This window comes from Chiloscyllium punctatum, chromosome 21, assembly GCF_047496795.1.
Source record: "Chiloscyllium punctatum isolate Juve2018m chromosome 21, sChiPun1.3, whole genome shotgun sequence".
Lineage (NCBI taxonomy): Eukaryota > Metazoa > Chordata > Chondrichthyes > Orectolobiformes > Hemiscylliidae > Chiloscyllium > Chiloscyllium punctatum.
The window spans coordinates 65,540,907-65,558,965 of NC_092759.1; positions in this window are offsets into that span (position 1 = coordinate 65,540,907).

An 18,059-nucleotide genomic window follows, 5' to 3' on the forward strand; every position below is an offset into this window, starting at 1 on the left:
AGACCGAGAAAAAATGTCATGGAAAGATATGTTCACTAGTTTCAGAATGCTGAAATGAAGACATTTCGACAGTATCATGCAACACGGGTCAGTATTATGAATAATTATGAGTGAATGGTATATTAGTGTGAGTTCAGGCGATGGAGAGGTTTGAATGAGCATTTGTCCTGTAGCTTTGCAACTGGTAGGGAGAACTGCAGAATCTTCGACACATTGAACTGTATAAAACAATAATTTGTCTCAATTTCATTTTCATTGAGTGTGACAGAGGGATTGTCGGTACAAAGCTGAGCTGGTTTCCTGGTGCTATCTTATCGAACTCACCTCATTGGCTACCTACCCCACCCCATGGTGTCTTTCTCATTCAATACCAGCCCGAATCTCCCACCCATCATGACTGCAGGTACACACAGTCGCCCGGGTACCCCTGGATATTCCGTGATCCCTGGCACTGGTGCCATCTTTAGAAGGCCAAGGGACACACGGTTGAGCTTTCTCAGGTTGGTGCTGTATTGCACAGATTACCCCGAGCATGGCATATAAGGGGAATTTACACCACGGTTTGTTGACAGAGCATGGCGGGCTTGGTGGATGGGCTAGTACAGAGGGGGACCATTCCCTTCCCAGAGGGGGCCATACCACCAGACCCACCGAGCATCGTCTGTGCTCACCACCCAGCTCAGTGCAATATCTGCGGTCTGAAGAAATACCCAGCAATACAGGACACACATCAATAACCTTCCCTGTTCTGTCAGGGTAAGGGTCACCGTATTCTCTCTGTTCCCTCACAGTCACTGTATATCTGTTACAGCACCGACCCCCAAACAAGGCTCATGCTCCAACACGCTCACTGCAGCGCCTTCTCTCTCTCTCTCTCTCTCTCTTTTGCAATACCCAACATACCCCCCCGCCCCCTGACTACAGTTATAGAATATTCTGGAGAATGCCGATTATGGAAAATTCCAGATAATGTTCCAAATAATTCCCAGTTTCAAGAAAATGGCAGTGCCCCATAAGAGGAAGGATTAGAGATGTACGTTTTTCAAATCACACACAATTCAAACCACGCTGAGGTGATTCAGCCCTTCAAACATGCTCTGGCATTTAATACGATCCGGCTGATCTGATGGTTTTCTCAGCTCCATGCTACAGGAATTTTTAGTCATTCAACCCCCTGGGTTCCTGTCACTGACCAGACGGCACTCAGGCACTTTTACCCCAGTTTTCTTCAAGCGCCTGTTCGAGGGCATTTCCCATGGAATGCGCTCTCCTAACAATATATTCCATCAGCTATATACTTTCATGCAACGGTCAGCATGCTTTACAGAGACCAAACAAAAATCTACACTTTTTTTGTTATAGATGTCTAATCTCACTTAGTAATTCTGGTTATTTCACTTTACTCACCTTAATAATCTTAAATCAATGTCAGCTTCTAAGCACGTCTTGTTATAAAATACAATTTCGAGCAGAGAACGTTTTTACCCTCAGCCGTTATCTTGACCGTTATCTGAATTGTACCCTTTTCATTGTTATGAAAGTTTCTCTTCCCCTTTGTCTGTGACTGCTTCTGTCTGCAACAGTTACTCTGTCACCACTCAGTTGGCTGGACGGCAGATTTGTGATGTCGAGGGAGGCCAACTGCGCAGGTTCAGTTCCTCACACTGACTGACGTTACCATGAATGGGATGCTCTCTCAACGTCACCCCATCACCCGAAATGTGATGACCCTCACGGTAAACCAGCATGAGTGGTCTCTCTAAGGAAAGTTATTTGGGACTCTATTCTATCAATGTTAGCATTCTAATTTAAAAAAAGTAATTTTATTGAAAAAGAGATTTTTAATATTGTAATAACCCAATAACAACACAACTCAAATAACTGATCAAAATTACACTCATGTGCATGTACATACAAAACAAGTTAAAACACTAAATAAACAGAGAAAAAAACAAAACTAAACAATAACTAATGAATAAATAGTACAGGCCAGCATAACAAAACAATAGCTCTCGTTCTTCAAGAGCATTAACTGATACAAATTTTTATGTTCATAATTCTTCCTCGCTGGATATTAGATTCATTAGACCATATCGTCATGGCTATATACAAGCCCTTCTTACTGTGACAGATAAACCTGTATCGTGGTTATCCAAAAAGGCTGCCATGTCTTATATAAATCTCTGCTTTTTTGATGCATCACACTGGTGAGAAAGTCCAAAGGGATATTCTCCATGAAGAACCTACGATGACCCAACAGACCCGGGGTTTTCAGAATCCAACACAACAGAACATTTTTCCTAGTACAGAAAGTAAGGACATATTTTTGCCTCATGTGCATCTCTGTAAAGTACCCTGGGCAGGCCCAGGAAAAGAAAAACCGGGTCCATCTCCAATTCAGTCGCCTCGACCCACTCTATCACACATAACACAGTGCTCCAATGTAGATGAAGCCTGAAGCAGGACAAGAAGCAATGAGTAAGAGTGCCTGTAGTCATTCTGCATTTAGCATGCTGCAGATAATCCCACTTTGCATTTTGTGAGACAATCTGGGGTCAGATACACCCTATGAAGAATTTTCAACTGCATAGAATGGGTCCTATTACAGATCAACATCCTTTGAACATTTTCACAAATATCCTCCCATATCTCCGAGGTGTTCTGAACCCCAACTCTCTCTCGCAGACATCACAAAGCTGCACAGTCTCGTCTGAGGGCACACTCTCCAAATAATGATAAAGGGTACTGACTGAGAGTGCATTCTGAGCACTAAGCACCCGCTTATCTCTATCGGATCTGTAAGAGTCTGTTAAAAGTGTGCTTTTTTAAAATCAAATGTCTGATCTGAAAACAGAAGCAAACAGAAGAGGTCTCTACTAGGTAGTCCATACTTACGAGTTATTTGATCAAATTATGACATTCTTTCTCCCTGAAATAAAATGTCGTGGCTCAGTAGATAGCACTGCTGCCTCACAGCACCAGAACCCAAAACTGTGCAGGTTAGATGAATTGGCTATTGATAAATTACCCATGGTCTTCAGGGATATGTAGGTTGGGGCATTAGTCAGGGTAAATTTAGGATGTTAGGGGAATGGCTCTGGGTGGGTCGAAGTCGACTTGTTGAGCCCAAGGACGTGTTTCCACACTGTAGGGATTCTATTAATTCTAAATCACTGAAGCAAGGTACACCCCTCGCTTCCGACAGTTTGAACATGGAATCCATTATCCCCGGTTGACAACTTGGTATACCAATTAAAGGGGTAAGAAACAAGGTTTTGGCTGTATTGCCCTCGATCTGACTCATTGTCATTCATGCATTAACTTTATTAGCTTGAGAAAGAGTCGCTTATGGTGCCAAATAAAAGAGCTAAACCAGCCATAAAGTCTCCTAAATATCTGTCTGGGAAACATCAAAGAAAGCATTCACACGGGGTATAGTAAATGAGGAAGGGCATTCATTTTAAGAACAGCTATTCGACCTAGCCAGGTTATTGGAAGTGCCTCCCTTCTTTGAAGGTCTTGTTTAATTTTGTCAAACACATGGACATAGTTCACGTTAAATCTATGATCAAAGACTGATGCAATGAATATACTGAAATAGGGAAACCACGCCAGTGACAATTTAAAAGGAAACCAGGATTTGCTTTCAATATGAGGTATTTCCCTGAGACCTCCCATAGGCATGGCCACAAACTTTGTAAAATTAATCTAATAGCCCGAAAAGGCGATAAGTGAATTAATGCATTGCATCACGTGAGCTGCCAAAACTGTGGGATTTGACAAAAACATGATCCCTCATCTGCATACAACATAATCTTATGTGACTTCTATCTTAATTCTGGGGCAGGTATGTTGGGGTAATATTCCCAATTGTGCAGGATGCCACCGTGTCTAAGATTGTTGCAGGGATTGGGAAGAGATCAACCCTCGTTTGGCATTTGTGCGGATTAAAGAAGAAAATAAAATCCCTACTTGTGACATAGATCTGCCTTCAGGTATCCACCAGCTCTAACCAACTAATTGCTTACTTTCTAACGAGGGTAACTGGGGACCGTTGGACATTCTGTCCACCGTGGGGCCATAAGACAATCGAAATCTCCTTCTACAATAATGTGCCATGATGCAAGATAACTTACTTTGGATAATGCATCTTTCAGGATTTTAAGACAGTGCGCCAGGGGGCAATAAACATTCAAAATATTGTATTATTTCCCAAAGTTCAAGACTTTGGGAATGATGATCCTTCCGTGAGTGTCTAATGCAATCTAGTAATTTAAATGGAAGATTCTTCTTCACTAGTATGGTTTCTCCCCTACTCCTAGTATTAAAAGACGTGAAATAAACTCGATCAAACCCATCCTGCTATAACGTCAAATGTTCCTTGTCAACAAGGTGCATCTCCTGCAATAGGACAACATCCACCCTCTCTGTTTTAAGATGAGAAAGTACATTTTTCCTCTTGACTGGCAGATGGCTCCCCTTAATGTTCCAGGTACAACATTTAAGCACATCATTATCCAGAACACACTGTAGCAACATTTCAACTCTAGAGTTTCACATCGAATTACACAACGCTGATCATTAATGAAAAAAAGACTCATTGGGCCTAAAAAACTGTACAAACTAAAACTACTACAACTAACAAGCTCTCAAAACTTTCCAAAGCTAAACACATAAAAATCCAAAGAACGAAATAAAATCCAAAATGCCAATGACACGCGATTGGGGAATTTACTCCCGACCGCCCACTGTGGATGCTTACATACCTCAAAACTTTAACTTCTGCCCGCTACCAATTTGGAATCCAGGGCAATTAACAACAAAAATCGGGCATGAACTGCCCTTCGGTCGGCACTTATTCATCACAACTACCTTTGTAACTCCCTCCAGCTTGGGCTGCACACCAGAAACAAACAAAGAAAGAAAATAAATGTAGTCATACTCATGAAGAAGTTAAAAATGAGTACTCTACCCATTCCCGGGTATAATTTAACACTGGTTCATAGCAGAAAAATCCAACAAAATTTCTTTAAGAGTGAAACATGATTATCTAAATATCCAGCTTACTTTAAAATGTCCACAAAGTTTTCGCTTTCTCTGGAGAGTCAGACGATTTCGTGGATCCATTGAAAGTAATACGGAGCACCACTGAGTACCGTAACGAATATTGAATCCAGAGTTCCCTTACTCTTCTCTTGATATCATCAAAAGATTTTCTTTCCTGAATCACCGCCGTTGAAAAGTCCTGAAAGAACATAATACTGGAGACCTCGTGAATTAAAGCCATCGGATCTTCCCCCTGGCTTCTGGAAGATTCCATTAGTCTTTGTTTGTCCCCACAACTGTCTAATCGAACAAGGACAGGATGAAAGCGTTGGTCTGAGTATGACTTCCGCGCCGTAACCCGATGAACTGTCTCACTTTTCACCTGTCTCTCCTCAGTTTTGAAGTGAAGGAATCGCTGCAGCCAGTTCTTGAAAACACTCAGCGGCTGACCACCTTCTGTCCACTCCAGCAAACCGACGATGTGAATATTCTTCATCCTACACCTGTTCTCGAGGTCGTCATCTTGTTCAGTTAATTTACAGACCTGCTTTTCAATGGCGACGATCCTCTCCCGAGAGGAATCGATCACGGTCTCTGCCCTTGCAGTTCGGCGCTTGACATCGTCTGTTTTGTTTCTACGGCTGTTAAGTTGCTGCTCATGTTTTTGGAGCACGGCTGAGAGTGGCTCCAGCCACTGCAGTGGCTTCAACCTTTCTTCAATCATGGCTTCAATCATTTCGCATAACTTGGTGAACTCAGTGACTAATGCCTGGTGAGTAACTGGGTCCACGGAACGAGCAGAGTTGGTTGCAGTTACAACCTCAGGCATGCTCGATGCTTCTGACGGGTGCACCATGTGTTGGGACTGACTCGATTCTTTCCCATGTTTTGTCATTTCCACTTGAAAAAACGGGATTAATAAAGATTCCATCCCTCTTTTAGTGTTGAATGTTAATTAAATGCCAGGCATGGGGTGGGTTAGAGAACCACTTTGCCCGTATGTTGATGCAGAGCCCAGCAAACCAGACCTTCTGGATTGCCGCCATCTTGTATTCCCTCTGAACATTTTATCGATATTATCATTTCAGTTTACATTACATTCCTGGAGATTCTGAAGCTGTGTTATTTGATACCACTGTCAACATATCCCCCCACACTGCACATTGCTGCCCATTCCTCGATAATCATTGACTCTGTTGTTATTTATAAACCTTCTGTCTGTGCCGCAAAAATATTCAATATTTCTGCAGACTCACAGCACTTTGAGAAAACAATTATAAACATTATGATCTGAGTGAGAGATTAGTTTTTTGTGCCTCCTTATGTGAGAAAGAATATAATTACATTGGAAGCAGTTCAGAGATATTTCAATTCACGCCTCCCTGGTGTGAATTGCTTATATTATGAAGGCCATAACAGGTTACTCTTGGAATGAGAATGAAACATACAAGACCTTGATAAGAGTGGATTAGGTATGTACCCACTGGGTGCTTGTATAGGCCAAATTTATTGTCATTGTCATACAAACTCTACAGTGTGGAGGCAGGACATTCCGTCCATTAAGTCCACACTGACCCACCAAACAGCATCCCACCTGGACGTGCCGCCCAATCGTATCGATGTAACCCGGCATTTCTCATAACTAACCCTCCTAACCTACACATCCCTGGGCACTATGGGCAATCCACTTTAAACTGCACATCTTTGGACTGTGGCAGGAAACTGGAGCACTGGGAGGAAACCCACACAGGCATGGGGAGAATGTTCAAACTCCACATAGAGGGTCGCCCGTGGTTGGAATTGAACCCAGCTCCTTGGTGATGTGAGGAAGCAGTGCTTCCAACAGATCTACCATTCTCCTCCGTTAGTTCTGTTACTAACTTGTGGCTGACTAAAGAAATCTGCCTGACTTGTTCTGATCACTGAACCTAACCCAGTCTGAGACCTTTATCATCGGCCATACCACCAACCTGCTTACATTTAAAATTTGTTGTGAGCAGTGGAAGAGTGGGAATGGAAAAGGAAAGAGTGACACCCTCCATCCTCAGTCACAAATGGAGTGTGAAAAAAAATCATAAAGTGGGAATTCATTCAAGTGGGAATTCTCTTTCCCAGAAGTTTGGGATGGCTGAATCTTTATATTATATCGAGGCTGGCTTCGTCTGATTTTCCATAGACAGGTGAATCAGGGATAATGTTGCATGGAGAGGAAAGTGCTGCTGGGAACACAATGAGATGAGCCACGACTTTATTTACTGGTGGAGTAGTGTCAAAACGGCCGAATGGCCCCCTCGTGTCCCTCGGCCCTGTGTTCTGATGTTCCTTCGGACCTGCTACTCAGGGGCAGATCAAGGCCCCTCCGATGGTTAGGTACAGTTTTGGAAATGTACTTGGAAAATCCAGGCTGGATCAGGAAGTGACACTCACCCTCAATCTCTGTTTCCAGACTTCCCCTCTCCGCAACATCTGCTCCAGACGTGGGTCGTGTTACAGACCCAGATTTGCTGTAAATACAGCCCCCATACCCCACCCAGCGTTAACTCAAAAAAATCCTCTGCTCCCCCGAATGTAGCATTACTCAACACAACTTCCGAGAAAATAACCAGTTAATTTGCAAAAGCATAACAAGTGGAATTAATAAATAGGAACAAGAGTAGGCTATTCGGCTCCTCAAGATTATCCTGTCATTTATTACGAACATGGATGATCTACTCCAGGTATAACTCCACTTTCTTGCCAACTCCTTGCATCCCTAAACAACTCTCTGGGTTAGGGAATTCCAGACATTCACTACCTTCTGAGAGAAGGCACCACTTTGCATCTCAGATTGAAATCGATGTTCCATATTCGGTATCTATGTGATCGAGTTCGAGACTCCACTCAGGCAGGAATGGAAACAAGTTCTCAACATCTACCTTCTCAAGTCCCTTCTGTGTCTTGTATTTTTCAGCAGTATCACTCCTCATTCATTTAAACCCCAATCGATAATCGCCTCTCCATTTTACAGATTCTCAATAACACAACCCTTTCATCCCTGGAAACTGGCTAATGAACCAACCTAGTTACTTGCAGCATCAGCATGCTGACTTTATGTTTCATACACAGAAACACTCCAATCCCTTTGTACTTTTTCTTTTCTGGAAGTCCTCTCCATTAAATAACAGCCTGCCTTTTGCTTCTCAGTGTCATCCTCAAACTCGTATGTATACTCAGCTCACTCCTTCAGCCTATCAGTATAGAGTGTAAATAACTGATGCCATCGGACTGATAGCTGTGGTCCTCCAGCAGTTATACCTTTATCATGAAGTTCCATTAATCCTGACTCTCCGATTTCTATATGTTAAGCTATCATCATCCCATGTTAATACATTCTCCATCAACCTAGGAGCTTCTGTCTTGTGTAAGAACTTTTATTTTGTAATACCTTGCGGAAAAACTCTGGAAAGCCTGGTGTCTACCGGATCCCCTTTATCAAGTCCGAAAGTTACATTCTCAGGCATCTCCTGAAATACTTTGCATGATTTTACAGGGCAAAATATAACTTCCCTTTCACAAAACCAGTCTGAACCTGCGTGTCCATGTGAGCCAGGTTTTCCAAATTAAGCTACTCCCATCTGCATTCATTTTGCCCATATGCCTCTAAATGTTTCCCATCCATATGTTTGTCCAAATGTATTTTAAATGTTTCAGCTGTACATACATCTCCCACTCCCTCTGACAGCTCATTCCATACCCACACCACCCTCTGACTAAAAACATTGTCCCTGCGTCCCTTGTAAATCTTCCCTCTTTCACCTTAAACCTATGCCTTCTACGGCTGAACTCCCCTTTCCTGTGGAAAAGACCTTGCCTTTCACCTTATCCATACCTTTCATGATTTTAGAAACTTCCATAATGTCATCCCTCAACCTTCTGCACTCCATCCAAAACTAACTTCAAGAATAAACATTTGAAGACAAATACTGCAAATTTGAAACTATAGTAAACATGACAGGTAAACAATACTCCCATAAGTAGGGCTTAAAATTTCATACTGTGATTTGTTTTTTCTCCCTATTACAATACGAAGGCAGCATGAAACGCTTACTTGTGCCAATAAGAATTCAAGCACCTGATATCCTTTGTCTAAAGGGGGCGATGATTTCGACAGTGAAAACGTATTTATGGCCAGACCTTTAAAATGCCACATAGTCAACATTCTCCCTCCTGGCCTCCCTATGATCTTGTGTGATTGTGTCTTCTTTATCTTGCACTCAATAGAGAGAATCCCTTTCTCCATTCACACCTTAATTTAAACCCATTTTATATCATCTTCTCATTCACCACTGCTAAAAGCCGGTTTATCTTTTCCACCCCCTCTTTTCCCTGTCACCTATCTCCCACCTCTGGAAAGCTATTAAAAAGCCAAGTTTCCAATCCTTTCCAGTTGTGAAGAAGTGTCACAATGGGCTTGAAATGCGAACGCTGTTTCTCTGTCTCTGCAGATGCTGACAGACCTGCTGAATTTCTCCAGAAATGAATAGGCATGGAACAAATTTTCACAAAACAAATAACTATGAATACTGGGAATAAAAATACTAAAATTGCTTGAGAAACTGGGAGCTTGGTCGATGGTCACTGCACCTGAAAAATAAATACTGCATTCATTCCAGAAGATGCGGCAATTTCTTCTGCAATTTCTGTTTTTGGACAATTTCCGAAGAAGTATGTCAAAGATGCTCAAAGATCCTGTCCATACACTGGGGACTGAACAATAATGCATGTTGCACAAGTTCCTTGGCTCTGAAACTGCATAAGTCTGGCATCACTGACACTACAGAGCTCTTAATCATGGGCAGGGAGAAAAACAAAGGGAAACACATTCACTTTAAATACAGAAGTTGACATTGTGGAATAGAAACGATTTAGATCATTACTTTAAATGGATTGAGTTAAAGTAACAAATTAGAGGTGTGACACCAGGGAGAGGCCCTCAGCAGAATGACAATATGAAAATGCAAGTGTTACCGCATCAGAAACCAGGTTAGGTAGTGAATACAGGGCTGATGGGTGAATGGGTCTCGGTGTGAACTGGGGGACAGTCAGTAGAATTGAATTGTAGATATTGCAACTCAAGCTGGGTTATCATTTGATGCTGCAGCAACAGCAGACGCAGAACTGTAGTCAAGGACAATCTGTAACATTTTCCCGACGATAATTCATCAGTCTACCATATTAACAAGCCGATCCATGGTTCAGTGATGAGTGTGGGTGAACATGGCCGCGTCAAAATCACGTTGACATCAACCTGTTGAAAACCCATTAAAGCTACCAGACTTAACTGGTTAAATTCCGACCAGCAGAACTAATGTCTGATGGAGAGGGGAAATGATCACAAGACTAACAGATCAGATCTAAGCTCTGTCGTCCTGCCAAATCCAAACATAAATGTCGATGGACTGTTAAACAATTTACTGGAGGAGAGGACTCCACATCCTCGTCCTAAATGCTAGAACAGCTCTGTACGTCAGTGAAAAAATTCAGGGATGTGGTGTCTGCACTATCCTCAGCCAGACGTGTTGAATGGATGATCCACCTCACACTCATCATGATTCCCACAAAATCCCAAAATGGCAGTTTTCAAGCAATTCGATTTGCTGTATAGTCATGAAGAAACAGCTGAACACAGTAGATACGACAAAGGCAATGGTCCCTGACACCATTCCTGCAACAGGACTGAAGACTTGTGCTGCACAACAAGCCGTGTCCCTGGGAAGCTTTCATTCCAGATCCAACTATCACATCTCCCTGGCAATGAGGAAAATTACTCAACTATGTCCAGTCCCTGAATCGGAGAATAATTACAATCTGACCAATTACCACACCCTCAGTCCCATCACCACAGTCAAATTGATGGGAATACTTTTTGATAGAGCTGTCAAGTAGCACCGAAATAATGAGAACAGTGTGGGTTTCTGATCGGTCCCATGTGGAGATGGTGCTGTCGTGGACCTATCATTGGATTACGAATCCAGACCAGGCCAATGCTCTGGCAGCTGGTGGAAGGTAAATATAATTAATTAAGTATCGAGACCTAAAATCTGGTGTCAGTAACAGTGATCTTGTGTCCAGTGTTGATTGCAAACATCGATCTCCTTCACCAATATACTTTCAAGAAGTGAATCTCCCGTGCTTTCCTGATCTGGCCTAAAAGTGACTCCAGACGCACAGACATGGTCTCCGAATCGGCCACGTGAGACACTCAATTGTATCAAACAACTCTAAGGTTTTAAATGATAAAACCTGACAGAACACCCGGCAGCAACCTCGTTATCAGAAAAGCGAATGGGAAACACAGTCCTGTTGACCTTGCAAAGACATCCTTCCTAACATCTGAGAGCTTGTGACAACATTTACAGAGCTTTCCCACAGACTGCACAGAAACATCGGGAGAGGAGGAGGATATTCAGCACATTGAGCTTTCCCCATGCTATTTCATGGCCGAATTACTCCTCAATGCAGTTTTCCCCACACAATGTTCATATGCCAAAATATGTTTAAACATTATGAACTATAGTGCCTTCGGCCCATCAATATATAGGGAGTTCTCTGATAATGCTAGTTTATTAAGTGCGATTTGACTGCAATGCGATTCGTGAACCATTTTCTATAAAGTGAACTATCATCCCTGCTTCCAATCTGTCACACCCTGTCAGAGTTTTATACATCTCACTGAGATCTCCACTCATTTTCTTAAAACCCATTGAATATAGGCCCAGTCACCCCAAATTCTGCTCCCACAACTAACTGTCTTCCCAGGGATCAGTCTGATCATCCTTCACTGCACTCCCTCAAAGTCAGGTTTGTCCTTTATTAGGTAAGGACACTAAAACTGCACACAACATTGCACAATGTTCGAGATGGGGTACCACCAAGGCCCTGTTCAGTTGCAGTAAATGACCCTTACTCCTGTATTCTAAATCTCCCTTTAAGGAAGATGAATGAACAGTTTTTCTTCCCACCTGCTTTCTGCTCCTGCAATATTGCTTTCAGAGACTGGGAGACAGGGAGATCCAGATTCTTTTCATTGTTACAGCTCTCTACGTGCTGAGTCTTTGTAGACTTATACAGCTTGCCAATTCCATTCCCAGTATTGACTTCCGTGTTCAGAACTCACAGCCCTACATGGACTTGGAAGGCTGCGCAGAAATAACCAAAAATGCAGCTTAAGTTCATTTATAGATCAACAATTTTCAACCAATCCCTTTTCAAATGATAGGCTGCCATTCAATTGATCCCATCAATGTACACAACCTCTCACCTCTACAATTGCTCTCCATCTGCCAGGTATTTGCCCAGTCACTCCACTTGTCTCAATCAATTTGGAGCCTTTTTTACATCCTCCTCATCCACTCACAAGCTGACATCGCTTAGAGCTGTCAGCAGTCTTGGGAATATTGCAATTGAGCCCCTCAACCAAAGATATGATGTGTATTGGGAATAGTTGGATACCAAATCTCGATCCTTGTTATATCCTCCAAGCCTCCCATTCAAAAAACATGGTTTTGTTCATACTCACTGTTTCCTGCCAACTCCCCCATTCTAAAACCATGACCATATGTTCGCCCCAGTCCCAAAGGGTTCGAATTTGCACAATAGGCTTGTGGCTTTATCAAAAATCTTTCTGATAATCCAATCGTAATGCGTTGATACCTTCTCCATAATTTTGCTAAAAGCCATTTTCTCAAACCTGATTCCTATTTCATAAACCTCTGTTGACTTTGTCTATGCCCATTAATTTCAGTCCAACATTTTCTCTAAAACGTTTTATTTACTAATTTCATTCTATTCTCTTTTTCTCACCAGACTAACGTTCCCTAGTATTGCGAGGAAATTTTATTTTTGATTTTTTTTCTTCTTCTGTGAAGACATAACCGAAGTATTTGCTCCATTGATCTGCTTTTTCCCTGTCCTCAATTATCTGGTATCAGCCTGTAAGAAAACTGCACCTTTTTCTCTTAATCTTGCCATTGGCGTATTTTCAGAAGATATTACAAGTTCACTCATATAAACTGTGATAAGATATTCTTCAGAAACCCATCAATTCCTATCTTGAGCTACTGAATGATTGACCCTCCACAGCTATACAATCACAGAAGCACAGACACTGTACTATCAGAAATACAGCACGGTCTGCAATAGCCCCACTTCCCAAGACAAAACCTGTCGCTGTGAATCTTATGGCATTTCAAGTGCACAACCATGTCTTTTCTAATGGTTTTGAGGTTACCACGACAATTCCCCTCTCACGAAGTGCATCCCAGACCCAAACACACTTTGCTTGAAAAACAGTCCTCAAATCCTCACTAAGCCTCAAACCCTTCACTTTAAAAGTCTGTCCCTTTGATTAAAAGGACCAGCTGCTGTCTATCCACCCCGTCCATATCACTCGTAATCTTATCCTCCTGATTCACGTCCCCCTTAGACTTCTCTGCTCCAAAGTAAACAATCCGAGCTTATCCTGCCTCTCTCCATTGCTGATACGCTCCATCCCAGGGAACATCCTGGTGAATCTCCTCTGCACCCCCTCCAGTGCAATCACATCTTTCCTGTAATGTAGCTCTCAGAATTACACACAATATTCCATCTTGGCTAATGAAGTTTCCGCATAGCTCATATAATCTATGCTTCGATATGTGAAGGCTATGTTTACGCTCCTGTACGGTTTCCCAAATTGTGTGTTACCCTGTCCAGCCACATTCAGGGATGTGTGGAGAAGCACCCTCTCAGATTCCTAGTGTGCTGCCATTCATTGAGTCCTTGCTTGCCTGGTTCCTTCTTCCAAAGTGCATGACCTCATATTTATCAGGGTTACATTCCATCTGCCATTGACACCCATCTGACCATTCCATCTGTATCTTCCTGTAACATAAGGCCTTCCTCCTCGCTGTCATCTACCCGGCCAATCTTTGTATCAAACACAAACTTACTTAAGACACTCCCCACCCCTCGTCCATATTCTCAGCTGCATCCTTAATGATAAGGTTTAAAATCAGAAAAAATCAGCTTGTAGTCCAACAGGTTTATTCGGAGGCACGAGCTTTCGAAACGCTGCTTTTTCATCAGGTGGTTGTGCGCTTTGATGAAGCACTTCGAAAGCTCGTGCCACCGAATAAACCTTTTGGACTGTAACCTGGTTTTATGCAATTTTTAGCTTTGTCCACCCCAGTCCAACACCAACACCTCTGAATCCCAAATATTAAGAGACACAGCACTGATCCCCGTGGTACAGCACTGGACACGAGCCTCCAATTGCACAAACAGCCTTCTACCACCACCGTCTGTCTGCTAACACTAAAGTTGATTTGGTTGCAATTTTGCAAGTCACTAATGAGTCCTACCTGTTCCCTGGTTATTCTGTTCCGCTGGAGACACTTGTAGAATATCTGGTGATTCTCCCGAATCTCGCCTACCAGTCGGTTTCTATGCCCCTGTATTAGTCAGTCCCCTCCAAGTGATGAATTTCCTTCTGATTGCAGTCTTAACTGGCCTGTCCCAGATGCTGCCATTATTTGCCTTGAATGTGGAATAGAAAGTGAGGGAAGCGTTCTGTTAATTTCCAACTTGTCAGATATTTTGTGAATTATCTAAATGTAACTGTGACCCACCTCTTATTCTTTGAAACTCGAGAGAACAGAGGCCGAGTTTTCTCATCAGGCAATCTCACCATCTGAGGGATTAATCTGGAGAATGTCTACTGCACTTCCTCTCAGGTCAGTATATTCTTTCTGAGGTTCGGTCACCAAAACTATACACAATACTCCAGGTATAGTCCTACCAACACACTGCGAAACTGCTTCAAAATGTCTTTACATCAATGTTCAGACTCTCTTATATGAAGGCGATCCAAACTTTAACTTTCCACTTACATATATTCTTCCAACTACCCTTCACATTCATTGCATTTACGAGCTCACTGAAATCTTATAGAAACCCTTCCAAAAATCCAATATATGCCACTTCTACTGTTTCCCCATTATCTATGATGTAAGAAACAACTTCAAACAATTCCAAAGTTTATTAAGTATGATGTCTCTTTCAGAAATGCATGCTGATTCTCTACATTGTTGCTGTTAATTTCTAAATAGTAAAAATGTCACCCTGTGTAATAGATTCCAATAGTTTCCCTACAAATGTCAAGTTCACTGGTCTACAGTTCTCCCCAATATGTCTTTTTTCCCTTTGTAGCTGTTTGGATCCCTTCCATTCATCTGTAGTTTATCCACAATAGTTTCCAGTCTCTGCAGAATGTCCAGGAAAATAAAACACAGTCATCAACAGTGCAATTAATACTTCTATTGTTGGTTAATTTCCGACATTTTGATATGAAGTACAGCTGTTTCAGCACACTTAGCAATGCTTAATCCAGCTACATGTTCAAGTACTACCTTGTTACTGATATGAATTGACTTTGTCTTTAGCTCCAGGAGTCCGATATGATCACTTGGTATGACTGGGTGATTTTGCTGAATCTTCCTCCATGAAGACAGATGCAATGTAACCGGTTATTTTGTTGGCCATTTCCCTGTTCTCCACAAGGAACTCGCCTCTCCCAATTACAAATTTCTACATTTGACATTGCTTTTATGTTGTTTCCTTTGAAATATAGATCGCAGATTGATGTAGTCTTTGTATTCCTGTTTGTGAGCATGTATGTTCGCATTTTGATTTCAGTTTCAGTTTCATGGCCTTCCTTTTTTGTATCGTTAATTTCTGAGAATTCTCCGGTTTCCACAATATCTGGAATTTTTCTGAAGTCACTTCCTACGATTAACATATTTTCTGATTTGTTATGTTAACCATCATTGAGTCACTTTCTCACTCTTTGGTGCTTGCACCTGAAATAAATAGACATATTTTTCAGACTTTGCAGTATTTCTAAAAACTCCTGGGCCTGACCAGTTATATTCAGGAACACCACAGGAGGATAGGAGGATAGAGAAGAAATTGCGGGAGCACTGCTTGGCTCTTTTCTATCATCATTGGCCAACGAGTGCCGTCCTGGACAACTGGAATGTAGCGAATTCTGAGCCCATATTCAAGAAATGCTACAAAATAAACAATAGACAATAGACAATAGACAATAGATGCAGGAGTAGGCCATTCTGCCCTTCGAGCCTGCACCGCCATTCAATATGATCATGGCTGATCATTCCTAATTAGTATCCTGTTCCAGCCTTATCTCCATACCCCTTGACTCCACTATCTTTAAGAGCTCTATCCAATTCTTTCTTAAAAGAATCCAGAGACTAGGCCTCCACTGCCCTCTGGGGCAGAGCATTCCACACAGCCACCACTCTCTGTGTGAAGTAGTTTCTCCTCATCTCTGTCCTAAATGGTCTACCCCGTATTTTTAAGTTGTGTCCTCTGGTTCGGCACTCCCCCATCAACGGAAATATGTTCCCTCCTGCCAGAGTGTCCAGTCCTTTCATAAGCCTATACGTTTCAATCAGATCCCCTCTCAGTCTTCTAAACTCAAGGGTATACAAGCCCAGTCGCTTCAGTCTTTCCGTGTAAGGCAATCCTGCCATTCCAGGAATTGACCTCGTGAACCTACGCTGCACTCCCTCAATAGCCAGAATGTCTTTCCTCAAATTTGGAGACCAGAACTGTACACAGTACTCCAGGTGTGGTCTCACCAGGGCCCTGTACAGCTGCAGAAGCACCTCTTTGCTTCTATACTCAATCCCTCTTGTTATGAAGGCCAGCATGCTATTAGCCTTCTTCACGACCTGCTGTACCTGCATGCTTGCCTTCATTGACTGGTGGACAAGAACACCCAGATCTCTCTGAACAGCCCCTTTACCTAATTTGATACCATTGAGGTAGTAATCTGCCTTCCTGTTCTTGCCACCAAAGTGGATAACCAGACATTTATCCACATTAAACTGCATCTGCCATGCATCTGCCCACTCACCTAACTTGTCCAGGTCACCCTGTAATCCCCTAACATCCTCATCACATTTCACCCTACCACCTAGCTTTGTGTCATCAGCAAATTTGCTAATGTTATTGCTGATACCATCTTCTATATCATTTACATATATTGTAAAAAGCTGCGGTCCCAGCACGGATCCCTGCGGTACCCCACTGGTCACTGCCTGCCATTTCGAAATGGAGCCGTTAATCACTACCCTTTGTTTCCTGTTAGCCAACCAATTCTCTATCCAATCTAGTACTTTGCCCCCAATCCCGTGCGCCCTAATTTTACTCACTAACCTCTTGTGTGGGACTTTATCAAAAGCTTTCTGAAAGTCCAGGTACACTACATCCACTGGATCTCCCTCGTCCATCTTCCGAGTTACATCCTCAAAAAATTCAAGAAGATTAGTCAAGCATGATTTCCCCTTCATAAATCCATGCTGACTCTGTCCTATCCTGTTACTATTATCCAGATGTGCCGTAATTTCATCCTTTATAATAGACTCCAGCATCTTTCCCACCACTGAGGTCAGACTAACTGGTCTATAATTTCCTGCTTTCTCCCGCCCACCCTTCTTAAAAAGTGGCACAACATTAGCCGCCCTCCAATCCTCAGGAACCAACCCCGATTCTATTGAACTCTGGAAAATAATCACCAGCGCATCCACGATTTCCCGAGCCACCTCCTTCAGTACCCTGGGATGCAGGCCATCAGGTCCCGGAGACTTATCAACCTTCAGACCTAACAGTCTCTCCAACACCAAATCCTGGCAAATAGAAATTCCCTTAAGTTCAGGTCCTTCAGCCACTGTTACCTCAGGGAGATTGCTTGTGTCTTCCCCAGTGAACACAGATCTGAAGTACCCATTTAACTCCTCTGCCATTTCTTCGTTCCCAGTAATATATTCCCCTGCTTCTGTCTTCAAGGGCCCAATTTTTGTCCTAACCATTTTTTTGCCTTGGACATACCTAAAAAAGCTTTTACTATCCTCCTTTATATTCTTGGCCAGTTTACCTTCGTACCTCATTTTTTCTCTGCGTATTTCCTTCTT